The sequence below is a fragment of the Platichthys flesus genome, chromosome 23 (assembly GCF_949316205.1).
Source record: "Platichthys flesus chromosome 23, fPlaFle2.1, whole genome shotgun sequence".
Lineage (NCBI taxonomy): Eukaryota > Metazoa > Chordata > Actinopteri > Pleuronectiformes > Pleuronectidae > Platichthys > Platichthys flesus.
The window spans coordinates 1,857,509-1,874,885 of record NC_084967.1 but is presented as its reverse complement, the minus strand read 5'-3'; the positions used below and the strand labels follow the sequence as shown (position 1 = coordinate 1,874,885).

At 39.3% G+C, this 17,377-nt stretch overlaps 4 long non-coding RNA genes across 4 annotated transcripts; all 4 read left to right on the top strand.

Annotated features, from left to right (window-relative positions):
• The first annotated feature begins 363 nt into the window (after positions 1-363).
• On the top strand, positions 364-2,275 carry LOC133949019 (uncharacterized). Its single transcript, XR_009920117.1, has 3 exons — positions 364-574; positions 1,206-1,259; positions 1,521-2,275. It is a non-coding gene; the product is annotated as an uncharacterized LOC133949019 (long non-coding RNA).
• Positions 2,276-4,830: 2,555 nt separating this feature from the next.
• On the top strand, positions 4,831-7,478 carry LOC133948964 (uncharacterized). The gene is made up of 3 exons (XR_009920109.1): positions 4,831-5,041; positions 5,671-5,724; positions 5,986-7,478. It is a non-coding gene; the product is annotated as an uncharacterized LOC133948964 (long non-coding RNA).
• A 2,110-nt stretch (positions 7,479-9,588) lies between these two features.
• LOC133948956 (uncharacterized) lies at positions 9,589-12,299 on the top strand. The gene is made up of 3 exons (XR_009920108.1): positions 9,589-9,819; positions 10,449-10,502; positions 10,764-12,299. It is a non-coding gene; the product is annotated as an uncharacterized LOC133948956 (long non-coding RNA).
• A 1,711-nt stretch (positions 12,300-14,010) lies between these two features.
• Positions 14,011-16,705, top strand: LOC133948966 (uncharacterized). Its single transcript, XR_009920110.1, has 3 exons — positions 14,011-14,124; positions 14,897-14,948; positions 15,216-16,705. It is a non-coding gene; the product is annotated as an uncharacterized LOC133948966 (long non-coding RNA).
• The last annotated feature ends 672 nt before the right edge of the window (positions 16,706-17,377 follow it).

Genomic DNA, 17,377 nt, shown 5'->3' with positions numbered 1-17,377 from the left:
TTTTCATCATGCAGATTGTTAATGGCGTGGCATCAAAGTTCATCAGCTCATCATGACCTATGAAACCCATTTTAACAGAGTTACCCTGAACGCAGCATGAGACCGCTTTCGGTTTGTTACGTCTCACACTTGGATGTATTTCTCCTCATTCACTTTGCTAAACCATGTCAAACTGTGTCACATGGGTCTCAATATATTGATAATGTAGGCGTAACATTGCTGTGAGTTTTCATCATGCGGATTATTCATAGCTTTGCAGCAGACTTCTTCAACTCGCCATGACAAACGAAGCTGCATTTAACACAGCTGCAAGTGAACGCCTCATGAGTTACTTCGTCACAAGCTGCGGAGCTGTGTATCACGAAGAACCGGAGAACGGTTGGCGAGTCTGGATGAGAGGACGGCGGCGGAGTCACTGTGGACGTTGTTCGCTCAGCAGGTTAGAGTGTGGGACTCAAAGCTTTTTTCCCCCGTCCGTCGTGTCTTTTCCTGTGTGAACTCTGCCGCTCTCAACAGCAGCACTGGCTATGAGCTAGCTCCTGCTACCTCCAACGAAGCATCTCTCAACTGCTACGTAAGTTAAACGGACACTTCTGACTGACTGTGATGATAAGCAAAAGAGACACTGTGGATGTGTGATGTGTTGTACTGCATTTGTTTGATCTGTTTACTAATACTAGCTCTAATAAATACTGTATAAATTATATTTTGCTCCTGAATTGAACTGTGTTAAAGGGGTTCACATGGAAAATATATGTTCAATTATGTAAAGGGTGATTTTTGTTACTATTATACTAATGGAGATTTAGCACTTGCTACACATTGTAAGAGCAGCTGTTCAAAGGAGCACTACGTCTTTTAAGGCTCTTTATTCAGAGTCACGGTGTTGATGTCCTGTCACGTGTTACAGTGAAAAATAACCGTGTCTCCCACCTTCAGTATTTAAATCGTTAATCTCAGACAGACTTCACTGAATTCTTTTGTTAAATATGAGTAAGTCATAGCCTTGTAACTTTACTAGAACAGACAGTGTCATACAGAGTTGTGGGTTTATATGCACTACCTATTTCCTAATCTGAAATGATTATGCTCTGATTAACTTTGAACTAATATTTTATTTTTACCATTTTTAAAAGTCTGTTAATTACTTAACCTGGCCCATGTATGACTTTACATATCTGTGTATTGGTTTCATGTTCCTCTAGAAGGTCCAACTTGACACACAACTTGAATCCAACCAGACTGAACACTGACTCCAGGTACAGACCTGATTTCATTACTTAAAAACAATCAAAGTATTGCACATAATACATAATGTATTAAATTATAATGCAATACTTTTAATGTGAAATAGCTCCATTAAAAACATTCATTGTCATGGTAGTGCACGTTTTAATCCAAAAGCATATTCAAATACACAGTTGAATATCCACAGAAAATAAGATTACACACTTTGTTCATATGTAACTCTTCCTCTACAATAATGACGATCACTTTCATGTTTCCTATCATTTTATTAGGGACAGACGAGCCTGAAGGACACAGCTGTGATGACCATGTTCTGTCTCTTATGGCAAAGCAGAAATATAAAACACTGGGTTCTTATCTAAAGTGTATCAAATCAGATCTCCACCATGTTGCTGCTGAGGACATCAGGTGCTGCAGTTCTTCATCTATGAAGAGAAAAAACGCACTGTTAAAGAATGTTTTGTGTTGTGTATAAAGCACAACAGATTTCAGATAGAACTGTTGTACTGTGGTCTTGGTTTATATCCTCATGGTGAAATGTACATATTTTAAGTCCCTTCTGATAAAAGTGCTGAAAGAAATACAACATTGTACAAATACATAAAATGTCTTTCTACCTCATCAGTACTATTCAAGGTGATAATCTCCCACAGACCTATTGATAACAGTCCAAATCAAGTCTTTCCACTTCTCTCAGTGTGAAAACATAATTCTATAATTAATTTGAGAACTGTTTACAACACTGATGTGTGGAGATTAAAATCATACCTAAACTGTCTAATTCACTGTAAAACTCCATGACATTCGCAGGCCATCTGTAGTTAAGGGAGCAACGCATGGAGTGATGTGTAGATTACTAGTTTGATGATGCATGAGGAGAGGCGGTGGTCGAGTGGCAGAAACTTGGACTATGGGCAGAGAAGGTCTCTGGTTCGTCTTTGGTTCGACTCCATGGAGAGACAACAAAAGTCGCACCTGGATTGATCTGTCCAAAAATCCAAGAGTCTCCCTACCCTCTCTAGTGCCCATGAGCAAGGCACCTCACTCCCCCAACATCTGCTCCCCGAGTGCCGTACATGGTCGCTCACTGCTCTGTGTGTCCTGCACCAGATGGGTAAAAAGCAGCGATTAAATGTCCCTACCTGCATGAGTGTGCCTTTGCATGTCTGTGCATGTGTTTTGGATGAATACATGGATTTTAATCTTAATCTTTTAATCTTAATCAGTTGTCTTCCAGTTGACCAGCATGAAGCTGCAGATCTCCACCATGTTGCTGCTGGGGACATCAGGAGCTGCATTAATGAGGAGCAGAAGCGTACTGTTATGAATGTTTTGTGTTGTTTATGAAGCACTACTTATTTCAGCTAGAACCGATGTACTAGGGTCTGGGTTTGTATCCTAATGGTTAAATGCACATACTTTAAATCGCTTTTGATAAAACGTGACAAAGAAATACAACATTGTACACATAGATAAAATGTCTTTCTACCTCATCTGTAATATTCAAGGTGATGATCTCCCACAGAGCTGTTGATAACAGTCCACATCAAGTCTCTCCACTTCCCTCAGTGTGAAAACATAATTATATAATTAATTGGAGAAGTGTTTACAACACTGATGTGTGGACATTATAATGTTATCACTACTGTCTAATTCACTCTACAACTCCATGACAGACTAAATAAACGATGTGAAAATAGTAATGGCGGATATACCATCCTGTATCAGAATATTGGTGAAACAGTTACTATCACATGAAACGTACACGTGTAGCGTATTGATAGTAACTCATTAAAAAAAATAATGTCACAACCAAAACAAGACTGTCGAGTTATCTTGCTTCAATCTGTTCATTAGACGTGATAAATAAACTGTAACTTTTATAACAATTACATATTACAAAAAACTTGAGGCATGCAAGCATATGATGATAGATAAAGCAATATGTTATGTTGGATAGTTTCAAGGTTATTTACCTCTAGTTCAGCACCAGCGGCTGGCCAGAAGAAGTGGAGCGATCTTCCTTGCCGCACAGGGCAAACGCAGGCAATGTGGAGACGAGCGCTTGGTCATCGAACGTTCTCTCTTCCCCGACCGCAACAGACTTGAAATTGCCTGTGCTCGGGCCCGTTAGTGCTACAACGTAGCCCTAGTTATTATTATTATTATTATTTTTCTTAGCTTAAATGAATTGGCTTTTTGAGGGCTTTAATGTGCTCAAAAAGTTGTAGGAGTTTGCAGTAAATTCGAAGGCGGCGTAAAATTTTGTATTCTGGAGTATTTTGAAAAGGGCGTGGCAAAATGGCTCAAGAGCGCCACCTACGGAAAAGCCCCTCATTTAGCATTCACCGATCCTCAAAAAAAACAAAGATTATTGTGTATCATGACTAGATGCACAAAAAAGTCCATCAGTGCATTATGAATAACGCAACAGGAAGCCCGCCAGTTTGACTTTAGTGGCCATTTTGGTCATATTCCATATTTTTTCTTTGATGTACTTGTCGTACAGCTTTCATCAGATCAACTTCAAATTTAGACGATCGTCATCACAACAAATTGGAGATCTAAAGTTATTGAAGGATTACGTTTTAGCAAAACCGTCTGACCGTGGTGTGGCGTTAAAGTTTGATGAAACGCCATCAAAACACAAGCTTCCATATTTCAGACATATTTTGTCCAATTGAGTCCAAACTAGACACATTCGACAAGAGTCGCCACCAGAAGACATGGGTGCAGAAATTGTGACTTACAATCACAGCGCCCCCTGGTGGTAACGCGAAATGTCTTATTTTGGTACGTGTTATGTTTTTATGTACTACTCAGACAGCTTTCATCAGATCAACTTAAAAATTAGATGAGACTCTACAAAACAAGATGAAGATCTAAAGTTATCAGAATTTAAACTTTTCATCATACCGTGTGACCGTGGTGAGGTCTCAAAGTTCGACTAAACGCCAATATAAGCGAGCTTCTGTAACTTAGACATATTTTGTCCAATCGACTCCAAACTACACATATAAGACAAGAGTCGCGACCGGAAGACATCTACCTAGAAATCATGACTTAAAAGGAAAGCGCCCCCTGGTGGCATCAGGAAATGTCTTGTTTTGGTCATCTTACTCTTTGATGTATTTCCCTCCAGCCACTTTACTAAACCATGTCAAACTGTGTCAAATTGGTCTCAAGATATTGATAATGTAGGCATAACATTATTGTGACTTTTCATCATGCAGATTGTTAATGGCGTGGCATCAAAGTTCATCAGCTCATCATGACCTATGAAACCCATTTTAACAGAGTTACCCTGAACGCAGCATGAGACCGCTTTCGGTTTGTTACGTCTCACACTTGGATGTATTTCTCCTCATTCACTTTGCTAAACCATGTCAAACTGTGTCACATGGGTCTCAATATATTGATAATGTAGGCATAACATTGCTGTGAGTTTTCATCATGCGGATTATTCATAGCTTTGCAGCAGACTTCTTCAACTCGCCATGACAAACGAAGCTGCATTTAACACAGCTGCAAGTGAACGCCTCATGAGTTACGTCGTCACAAGCTGCGGAGCTGTGTATCACGAAGAACCGGAGAACGGTTGGCGAGTCTGGATGAGAGGACGGCGGCGGAGTCACTGTGGACGTTGTTCGCTCAGCAGGTTAGAGTGTGGGACTCAAAGCTTTTTTCCCCCGTCCGTCGTGTCTTTTCCTGTGTGAACTCTGCCGCTCTCAACAGCAGCACTGGCTATGAGCTAGCTCCTGCTACCTCCAACGAAGCATCTCTCAACTGCTACGTAAGTTAAACGGACACTTCTGACTGACTGTGATGATAAGCAAAAGAGACACTGTGGATGTGTGATGTGTTGTACTGCATTTGTTTGATCTGTTTACTAATACTAGCTCTAATAAATACTGTATAAATTATATTTTGCTCCTGAATTGAACTGTGTTAAAGGGGTTCACATGGAAAATATATGTTCAATTATGTAAAGGGTGATTTTTGTTACTATTATACTAATGGAGATTTAGCACTTGCTACACATTGTAAGAGCAGCTGTTCAAAGGAGCACTACGTCTTTTAAGGCTCTTTATTCAGAGTCACGGTGTTGATGTCCTGTCACGTGTTACAGTGAAAAATAACCGTGTCTCCCACCTTCAGTATTTAAATCGTTAATCTCAGACAGACTTCACTGAATTCTTTTGTTAAATATGAGTAAGTCATAGCCTTGTAACTTTACTAGAACAGACAGTGTCATACAGAGTTGTGGGTTTATATGCACTACCTATTTCCTAATCTGAAATGATTATGCTCTGATTAACTTTGAACTAATATTTTATTTTTACCATTTAAAAGTCTGTTAATTACTTAACCTGGCCCATGTATGACTTTACATATCTGTGTATTGGTTTCATGTTCCTCTAGAAGGTCCAACTTGACACACAACTTGAATCCAACCAGACTGAACACTGACTCCAGGTACAGACCTGATTTCATTACTTAAAAACAATCAAAGTATTGCACATAATACATAATGTATTAAATTATAATGCAATACTTTTAATGTGAAATAGCTCCATTAAAAACATTCATTGTCATGGTAGTGCACGTTTTAATCCAAAAGCATATTCAAATACACAGTTGAATATCCACAGAAAATAAGATTACACACTTTGTTCATATGTAACTCTTCCTCTACAATAATGACGATCACTTTCATGTTTCCTATCATTTTATTAGGGACAGACGAGCCTGAAGGACACAGCTGTGATGACCATGTTCTGTCTCTTATGGCAAAGCAGAAATATAAAACACTGGGTTCTTATCTAAAGTGTATCAAATCAGATCTCCACCATGTTGCTGCTGAGGACATCAGGTGCTGCAGTTCTTCATCTATGAAGAGAAAAAACGCACTGTTAAAGAATGTTTTGTGTTGTGTATAAAGCACAACAGATTTCAGATAGAACTGTTGTACTGTGGTCTTGGTTTATATCCTCATGGTGAAATGTACATATTTTAAGTCCCTTCTGATAAAAGTGCTGAAAGAAATACAACATTGTACAAATACATAAAATGTCTTTCTACCTCATCAGTACTATTCAAGGTGATAATCTCCCACAGACCTATTGATAACAGTCCAAATCAAGTCTTTCCACTTCTCTCAGTGTGAAAACATAATTCTATAATTAATTTGAGAACTGTTTACAACACTGATGTGTGGAGATTAAAATCATACCTAAACTGTCTAATTCACTGTAAAACTCCATGACATTCGCAGGCCATCTGTAGTTAAGGGAGCAACGCATGGAGTGATGTGTAGATTACTAGTTTGATGATGCATGAGGAGAGGCGGTGGTCGAGTGGCAGAAACTTGGACTATGGGCAGAGAAGGTCTCTGGTTCGTCTTTGGTTCGACTCCATGGAGAGACAACAAAAGTCGCACCTGGATTGATCTGTCCAAAAATCCAAGAGTCTCCCTACCCTCTCTAGTGCCCATGAGCAAGGCACCTCACTCCCCCAACATCTGCTCCCCCGAGTGCCGTACATGGTCGCTCACTGCTCTGTGTGTCCTGCACCAGATGGGTAAAAAGCAGCGATTAAATGTCCCTACCTGCATGAGTGTGCCTTTGCATGTCTGTGCATGTGTTTTGGATGAATACATGGATTTTAATCTTAATCTTTTAATCTTAATCAGTTGTCTTCCAGTTGACCAGCATGAAGCTGCAGATCTCCACCATGTTGCTGCTGGGGACATCAGGAGCTGCATTAATGAGGAGCAGAAGCGTACTGTTATGAATGTTTTGTGTTGTTTATGAAGCACTACTTATTTCAGCTAGAACCGATGTACTAGGGTCTGGGTTTGTATCCTAATGGTTAAATGCACATACTTTAAATCGCTTTTGATAAAACGTGACAAAGAAATACAACATTGTACACATAGATAAAATGTCTTTCTACCTCATCTGTAATATTCAAGGTGATGATCTCCCACAGAGCTGTTGATAACAGTCCACATCAAGTCTCTCCACTTCTCTCAGTGTGAAAACATAATTATATAATTAATTGGAGAAGTGTTTACAACACTGATGTGTGGACATTATAATGTTATCACTACTGTCTAATTCACTCTACAACTCCATGACAGACTAAATAAACGATGTGAAAATAGTAATGGCGGATATACCATCCTGTATCAGAATATTGGTGAAACAGTTACTATCACATGAAACGTACACGTGTAGCGTATTGATAGTAACTCATTAAAAAAAATAATGTCACAACTAAAACAAGACTGTCGAGTTATCTTGCTTCAATCTGTTCATTAGACGTGATAAATAAACGGTAACTTTTATAACAATTACATATTACAAAAAACTTGAGGCATGTAAGCATATGATGATAGATAAAGCAATATGTTATGTTGGATAGTTTCAAGGTTACTTACCTCTAGTTCAGCACCAGCGGCTGGCCAGAAGAAGTGGAGCGATCTTCCTTGCCGCACAGGGCAAACGCAGGCAATGTGGAGACGAGCGCTTGGTCATCGAACGTTCTCTCTTCCCCGACCGCAACAGACTTGAAATTGCCTGTGCTCGGGCCCGTTAGTGCTACAACGTAGCCCTAGTTATTATTATTATTAGGGCCCGAGCACCGAATGGTGAGAGGCCCTATTGAATCTGTAAGGATTTTTATTATTATTATTATTATTAGGGCCCGAGCACCGAATGGTGAGAGGCCCTATTGAATCTGTAAGGATTTTTATTATTAGGGCCCGAGCACCGAATGGTGAGAGGCCCTATTGAATCTGTAAGGATTTTTATTAGGGCCCGAGCACCGAAATCGGTGGGAGGCCCTATTGAAATTGAAATGATTATTATTATTATTAGGGCCCGAGCACCGAAATCGGTGGGAGGCCCTATTGAAATTGAAATGATTATTATTATTATTATTATTATTTTTCTTAGCTTAAATGAATTGGCTTTTTGAGGGCTTTAATGTGCTCAAAAAGTTGTAGGAGTTTGCAGTAAATTCAAAGGCGGCGTAAAATTACGTATTCTGGAGTATTTTGAAAAGGGCGTGGCAAAATGGCTCAAGAGCGCCACCTACGGAAAAGCCCCTCATTTAGCATTCACCGATCCTCAAAAAAAACAAAGATTATTGTGTATCATGACTAGATGCACAAAAAAGTCCATCAGTGCATTATGAATAACGCAACAGGAAGCCCGCCAGTTTGACTTTAGTGGCCATTTTGGTCATATTCCATATTTTTTCTTTGATGTACTTGTCGTACAGCTTTCATCAGATCAACTTCAAATTTAGACGATCGTCATCACAACAAATTGGAGATCTAAAGTTATTGAAGGATTACGTTTTAGCAAAACCGTCTGACCGTTGTGTGGCGTTAAAGTTTGATGAAACGCCATCAAAACACAAGCTTCCATATTTCAGACATATTTTGTCCAATTGAGTCCAAACTAGACACATTCGACAAGAGTCGCCACCAGAAGACATGGGTGCAGAAATTGTGACTTACAATCACAGCGCCCCCTGGTGATAACACGAAATGTCTTGTTTTGGTACGTGTTATGTTTTTATGTACTACTCAGACAGCTTTCATCAGATCAACTTAAAAATTAGATGAGACTCTACAAAACAAGATGAAGATCTAAAGTTATCAGAATTTAAACTTTTCATCATACTGTGTGACCGTGGTGAGGTCTCAAAGTTCGACTAAACGCCAATATAAGCGAGCTTCTGTAACTTAGACATATTTTGTCCAATCGACTCCAAACTACACATATAAGACAAGAGTCGCGACCGGAAGACATCTACCTAGAAATCATGACTTAAAAGGAAAGCGCCCCCTGGTGGCATCAGGAAATGTCTTGTTTTGGTCATCTTACTCTTTGATGTATTTCCCTCCAGCCACTTTACTAAACCATGTCAAACTGTGTCAAATTGGTCTCAAGATATTGATAATGTAGGCATAACATTATTGTGACTTTTCATCATGCAGATTGTTAATGGCGTGGCATCAAAGTTCATCAGCTCACCATGACCTATGAAACCCATTTTAACAGAGTTACCCTGAACGCAGCATGAGACCGCTTTCGGTTTGTTACGTCTCACACTTGGATGTATTTCTCCTCACTCACTTTGCTAAACCATGTCAAACTGTGTCACATGGGTCTCAATATATTGATAATGTAGGCATAACATTGCTGTGAGTTTTCATCATGCGGATTATTCATAGCTTTGCAGCAGACTTCTTCAACTCGCCATGACAAACGAAGCTGCATTTAACACAGCTGCAAGTGAACGCCTCATGAGTTACGTCGTCACAAGCTGCGGAGCTGTGTATCACGAAGAACCGGAGAACGGTTGGCGAGTCTGGATGAGAGGACGGCGGCGGAGTCACTGTGGACGTTGTTCGCTCAGCAGGTTAGAGTGTGGGACTCAAAGCTTTTTTCCCCCGTCCGTCGTGTCTTTTCCTGTGTGAACTCTGCCGCTCTCAACAGCAGCACTGGCTATGAGCTAGCTCCTGCTACCTCCAACGAAGCATCTCTCAACTGCTACGTAAGTTAAACGGACACTTCTGACTGACTGTGATGATAAGCAAAAGAGACACTGTGGATGTGTGATGTGTTGTACTGCATTTGTTTGATCTGTTTACTAATACTAGCTCTAATAAATACTGTATAAATTATATTTTGCTCCTGAATTGAACTGTGTTAAAGGGGTTCACATGGAAAATATATGTTCAATTATGTAAAGGGTGATTTTTGTTACTATTATACTAATGGAGATTTAGCACTTGCTACACATTGTAAGAGCAGCTGTTCAAAGGAGCACTACGTCTTTTAAGGCTCTTTATTCAGAGTCACGGTGTTGATGTCCTGTCACGTGTTACAGTGAAAAATAACCGTGTCTCCCACCTTCAGTATTTAAATCGTTAATCTCAGACAGACTTCACTGAATTCTTTTGTTAAATATGAGTAAGTCATAGCCTTGTAACTTTACTAGAACAGACAGTGTCATACAGAGTTGTGGGTTTATATGCACTACCTATTTCCTAATCTGAAATGATTATGCTCTGATTAACTTTGAACTAATATTTTATTTTTACCATTTAAAAGTCTGTTAATTACTTAACCTGGCCCATGTATGACTTTACATATCTGTGTATTGGTTTCATGTTCCTCTAGAAGGTCCAACTTGACACACAACTTGAATCCAACCAGACTGAACACTGACTCCAGGTACAGACCTGATTTCATTACTTAAAAACAATCAAAGTATTGCACATAATACATAATGTATTAAATTATAATGCAATACTTTTAATGTGAAATAGCTCCATTAAAAACATTCATTGTCATGGTAGTGCACGTTTTAATCCAAAAGCATATTCAAATACACAGTTGAATATCCACAGAAAATAAGATTACACACTTTGTTCATATGTAACTCTTCCTCTACAATAATGACGATCACTTTCATGTTTCCTATCATTTTATTAGGGACAGACGAGCCTGAAGGACACAGCTGTGATGACCATGTTCTGTCTCTTATGGCAAAGCAGAAATATAAAACACTGGGTTCTTATCTAAAGTGTATCAAATCAGATCTCCACCATGTTGCTGCTGAGGACATCAGGTGCTGCAGTTCTTCATCTATGAAGAGAAAAAACGCACTGTTAAAGAATGTTTTGTGTTGTGTATAAAGCACAACAGATTTCAGATAGAACTGTTGTACTGTGGTCTTGGTTTATATCCTCATGGTGAAATGTACATATTTTAAGTCCCTTCTGATAAAAGTGCTGAAAGAAATACAACATTGTACAAATACATAAAATGTCTTTCTACCTCATCAGTACTATTCAAGGTGATAATCTCCCACAGACCTATTGATAACAGTCCAAATCAAGTCTTTCCACTTCTCTCAGTGTGAAAACATAATTCTATAATTAATTTGAGAACTGTTTACAACACTGATGTGTGGAGATTAAAATCATACCTAAACTGTCTAATTCACTGTAAAACTCCATGACATTCGCAGGCCATCTGTAGTTAAGGGAGCAACGCATGGAGTGATGTGTAGATTACTAGTTTGATGATGCATGAGGAGAGGCGGTGGTCGAGTGGCAGAAACTTGGACTATGGGCAGAGAAGGTCTCTGGTTCGTCTTTGGTTCGACTCCATGGAGAGACAACAAAAGTCGCACCTGGATTGATCTGTCCAAAAATCCAAGAGTCTCCCTACCCTCTCTAGTGCCCATGAGCAAGGCACCTCACTCCCCCAACATCTGCTCCCCCGAGTGCCGTACATGGTCGCTCACTGCTCTGTGTGTCCTGCACCAGATGGGTAAAAAGCAGCGATTAAATGTCCCTACCTGCATGAGTGTGCCTTTGCATGTCTGTGCATGTGTTTTGGATGAATACATGGATTTTAATCTTAATCTTTTAATCTTAATCAGTTGTCTTCCAGTTGACCAGCATGAAGCTGCAGATCTCCACCATGTTGCTGCTGGGGACATCAGGAGCTGCATTAATGAGGAGCAGAAGCGTACTGTTATGAATGTTTTGTGTTGTTTATGAAGCACTACTTATTTCAGCTAGAACCGATGTACTAGGGTCTGGGTTTGTATCCTAATGGTTAAATGCACATACTTTAAATCGCTTTTGATAAAACGTGACAAAGAAATACAACATTGTACACATAGATAAAATGTCTTTCTACCTCATCTGTAATATTCAAGGTGATGATCTCCCACAGAGCTGTTGATAACAGTCCACATCAAGTCTCTCCACTTCCCTCAGTGTGAAAACATAATTATATAATTAATTGGAGAAGTGTTTACAACACTGATGTGTGGACATTATAATGTTATCACTACTGTCTAATTCACTCTACAACTCCATGACAGACTAAATAAACGATGTGAAAATAGTAATGGCGGATATACCATCCTGTATCAGAATATTGGTGAAACAGTTACTATCACATGAAACGTACACGTGTAGCGTATTGATAGTAACTCATTAAAAAAAATAATGTCACAACCAAAACAAGACTGTCGAGTTATCTTGCTTCAATCTGTTCATTAGACGTGATAAATAAACGGTAACTTTTATAACAATTACATATTACACAAAACTTGAGGCATGTAAGCATATGATGATAGATAAAGCAATATGTTATGTTGGATAGTTTCAAGGTTACTTACCTCTAGTTCAGCACCAGCGGCTGGCCAGAAGAAGTGGAGCGATCTTCCTTGCCGCACAGGGCAAACGCAGGCAATGTGGAGACGAGCGCTTGGTCATCGAACGTTCTCTCTTCCCCGACCGCAACAGACTTGAAATTGCCTGTGCTCGGGCCCGTTAGTGCTACAACGTAGCCCTAGTTATTATTATTATTTTTCTTAGCTTAAATGAATTGGCTTTTTGAGGGCTTTAATGTGCTCAAAAAGTTGTAGGAGTTTGCAGTAAATTCGAAGGCGGCGTAAAATTACGTATTCTGGAGTATTTTGAAAAGGGCGTGGCAAAATGGCTAAAGAGCGCCACCTACGGAAAAGCCCCTCATTTAGCATTCACCGATCCTCAAAAAAAACAAAGATTATTGTGTATCATGACTAGATGCACAAAAAAGTCCATCAGTGCATTATGAATAACGCAACAGGAAGCCCGCCAGTTTGACTTTAGTGGCCATTTTGGTCATATTCCATATTTTTTCTTTGATGTACTTGTCGTACAGCTTTCATCAGATCAACTTCAAATTTAGACGATCGTCATCACAACAAATTGGAGATCTAAAGTTATTGAAGGATTACGTTTTAGCAAAACCGTCTGACCGTGGTGTGGCGTTAAAGTTTGATTAAACGCCATCAAAACACGGGCTTCTATATCTCAGACTTATTTTGTCCTATCGAGTCCAAACTACACACATAAGACAAGAGTAGAGATATGAAGACATCTATACAGAAATCGTGACTTAAAGTGACAGCGCCCCCTGGTGACAGCAGGAAAAGTCTTGTTTTTGTCACGTTTTATGTTTTTATATACTAGTCGTACAGCTTTTATCAAATCAACTTAATATTTAGACGACTGTCATCACAACAAAATGAAGATCTAAAGTTATTGAAAGATCGACTTTTCGTCAAACCGTGTGATTGTGGCGTGGCGCTAAAGTTTGATGAGACTTCGGTGAAACGCACTAAAACACGAGCTTCTGTATCTTGGACATATTTTGTCTAATCAAGTCCAAACTAGACACATAAGACAATAGTTGCGATATGAAGACATCTATACAGAAATCGTGACTTAAAATGACAGCGCCCCCTGGTGGCAGCAGGAAATGTATAGCTGACACTCTGATGTATTCCTGCTCATCCAATATGCAAAACCATGTCAAACTTTGTTTAATGGGTCTCAAGACATTGATAATGTAGCCATAAGATTATTGTGACTTTTTATCATGCGGTTTATTAATGGCATGGCTTGAAAGTTCATCAGCTCGTCGGAGAGAGTCCCATTGAATCCCATGTTAAAATGCCCAATTTTAGAGTAGAATTAAACCTGTTTACAGCATTATTCAAACTTTGGTTTTAGTCTCAATCGCTATGTTCTTCCTTCATTAAAACTCTGAGGGGGTGAACTTTTTCGTAACTACCTCTATATCGCTATAATAAGCGATATAGTGGTTTGAAATTTACGTGACGTCACAGTGAGCTGCGCCCTCCCTTCTCCTTACTTTTTCCTGTGTCATTGAACACAACTCGAGACTTTCGAAACCTCCCACTCAGTATCGGATGAATAACACAGTTTGATGTTTTGCTTGTTCTGCTGACGGACACGTTAAAGACGTCTGCGCTCCCGTTTCTGTGGTAAGTCAAGCTCAGTATTTTATTTAGATGTGTAGAAGTGATTCGCAGGGTGTTTTAGTACCATGCATTCGAGCTAACGTCCGTTAGCATGGAGGCTAAATACGAACTCCGATCTGGGGCATTAACTCCTGTTTAATGCGAACGGCACTATTACCGACACACACCGATATGAACCGACATGAGTAGGTCCGCCCAGCAGTGGCATGCGTTAGTTTATGAGGTTAAATCTGAGACAGGAGACTGTGTGTGTCCGGTGAATTAGCTCCATCAGGATATCTATTGCTATAAAATGGTTTCACTCGCCAAGGCATTTGACTTGACAATGTTACACAGTTAGTTATTCTACTGAAACAGACTTACAGTGATCAATTGAAACGTGCGTATTTAAAGTCACATCTGTATTTTAAGAGCAGATGTTTAAAGGGGAATTCAACTTCCAAAGCTCTTTATTCAGAGTATTGTTATGATGTCTTACAGAGAAAGCTAAACGTTCTGCTGCCTGCACTGTTTACATTGTAATCTCAGGCAGATTTCACTGAATTGTTCTGTTAAATATAAATAAATTATAGCCTTGTATCTTTATTAGAACAGACAGTGTAATAGAGAATTTGATGCTGATGTACACTAACTATTTCCTAAGCTGAAATGATTATGATCTGTTTAACTTTGAAGTAATACACTTCCTTTTTTACCATTTAAAGTGTGTTAAGGACTTAACCTGGCACATGTATGACTTTACACATTTGTATATTTATGTTGAAATTTTCTCTAGCATGTCCAGCATGAGACAACTGGAATTCAACCACATTGAACACCGACTTCAGGTACAGACCTCTTTTCATTAATTACAAACAACCATGGCAAAGTACTGCACATAATACATTGTGTATTAAATAATATATGCAATACTTTGAATGTGAAATAACTCCATACTGTACATTCATTGTCATGGTAGTGCACGTTTTAATCCAAAAGCATATTCAAATACACAGTTGAATATCCACAGAAAATAAGATTACACACTTTGTTCATATGTAACTCTTCCTCTACAATAATGACGATCACTTTCATGTTTCCTATCATTTTATTAGGGACAGACGAGCCTGAAGGACACAGCTGTGATGACCATGTTCTGTCTCTTATGGCAAAGCAGAAATATAAAACACTGGGTTCTTATCTAAAGTGTATCAAATCAGATCTCCACCATGTTGCTGCTGAGGACATCAGGTGCTGCAGTTCTTCATCTATGAAGAGAAAAAACGCACTGTTAAAGAATGTTTTGTGTTGTGTATAAAGCACAACAGATTTCTGATAGAACTGTTGTACTGTGGTCTTGGTTTATATCCTCATGGTGAAATGTACATATTTTAAGTCCCTTCTGATAAAAGTGCTGAAAGAAATACAACATTGTACAAATACATAAAATGTCTTTCTACCTCATCAGTACTATTCAAGGTGATAATCTCCCACAGACCTATTGATAACAGTCCAAATCAAGTCTTTCCACTTCTCTCAGTGTGAAAACATAATTCTATAATTAATTTGAGAACTGTTTACAACACTGATGTGTGGAGATTAAAATCATACCTAAACTGTCTAATTCACTGTAAAACTCCATGACATTCGCAGGCCATCTGTAGTTAAGGGAGCAACGCATGGAATGATGTGTAGATTACTAGTTTGATGATGCATGAGGAGAGGCGGTGGTCGAGTGGCAGAAACTTGGACTATGGGCAGAGAAGGTCTCTGGTTCGTCTTTGGTTCGACTCCATGGAGAGACAACAAAAGTCGAACCTGGATTGATCTGTCCAAAAATCCAAGAGTCTCCCTACCCTCTCTAGTGCCCATGAGCAAGGCACCTCACTCCCCCAACATCTGCTCCCCCGAGCGCCGTACATGGTCGCTCACTGCTCTGTGTGTCCTGCACCAGATGGGTAAAAAGCAGCGATTAAATTTCCCTACCTGCATGAGTGTGCCTTTGCATGTCTGTGCATGTGTTTGGGATGAATAAATGGATTTTAATCTTAATCTTTTAATCTTAATCAGTTGTCTTCCAGTTGACCAGCATGAAGCTGCAGATCTCCACCATGTTGCTGCTGGGGACATCAGGAGCTGCATTAATGAGGAGCAGAAGCGTACTGTTATGAATGTTTTGTGTTGTTTATGAAGCACTACTTATTTCAGCTAGAACCGATGTACTAGGGTCTGGGTTTGTATCCTAATGGTTAAATGCACATACTTTAAATCGCTTTTGATAAAACGTGACAAAGAAATACAACATTGTACACATAGATAAAATGTCTTTCTACCTCATCTGTAATATTCAAGGTGATGATCTCCCACAGAGCTGTTGATAACAGTCCACATCAAGTCTCTCCACTTCCCTCAGTGTGAAAACATAATTATATAATTAATTGGAGAAGTGTTTACAACACTGATGTGTGGACATTATAATGTTATCACTACTGTCTAATTCACTCTACAACTCCATGACAGACTAAATAAACAATGTGAAAATAGTAATGGCGGATATACCATCCTGTATCAGAATATTGGTGAAACAGTTACTATCACATGAAACGTAAACGTGTAGCGTATTGATAGTAACTCATTAAAAAAAATAATGTCAAAACCAAAACAAGACTGTCGAGTTATCTTGCTTCAATCTGTTCATTAGACGTGATAAATAAACGGTAACTTTTATAACAATTACATATTACAAAAAACTTGAGGCATGTAAGCATATGATGATAGATAAAGCAATAGGTTATGTTGGATAGTTTCAAGGTTACTTACCTCTAGTTCAGCACCAGCGGCTGGCCAGAAGAAGTGGAGCGATCTTCCTTGCCGCACAGGGCAAACGCAGGCAATGTGGAGACGAGCGCTTGGTCATCGAACGTTCTCTCTTCCCCGACCGCAACAGACTTGAAATTGCCTGTGCTCGGGCCCGTTAGTGCTACAACGTAGCCCTAGTTATTATTATTATTATTATTATTTCCCTTTGGGGGGCTTTTTCAGGGTCTAGACATGCTCAAAAAGTTATGAAACTTTGCAGGAAATTCAAGGTCTGCGGATATTTTAGTATTCTGGAGTAATTGGAATTGGGCGTGGCAAAATGGCTCTACAGCGCCCCCTGGAACCAGCCCCTAGGTTTCCACATAACGGATTTTCATCAAAATCTGGATATAGGTGTATCGTGACCAGTCATGAAAAAAAGTCTCATGGAGCATTATGAAAAACGCAACAGGAAGTC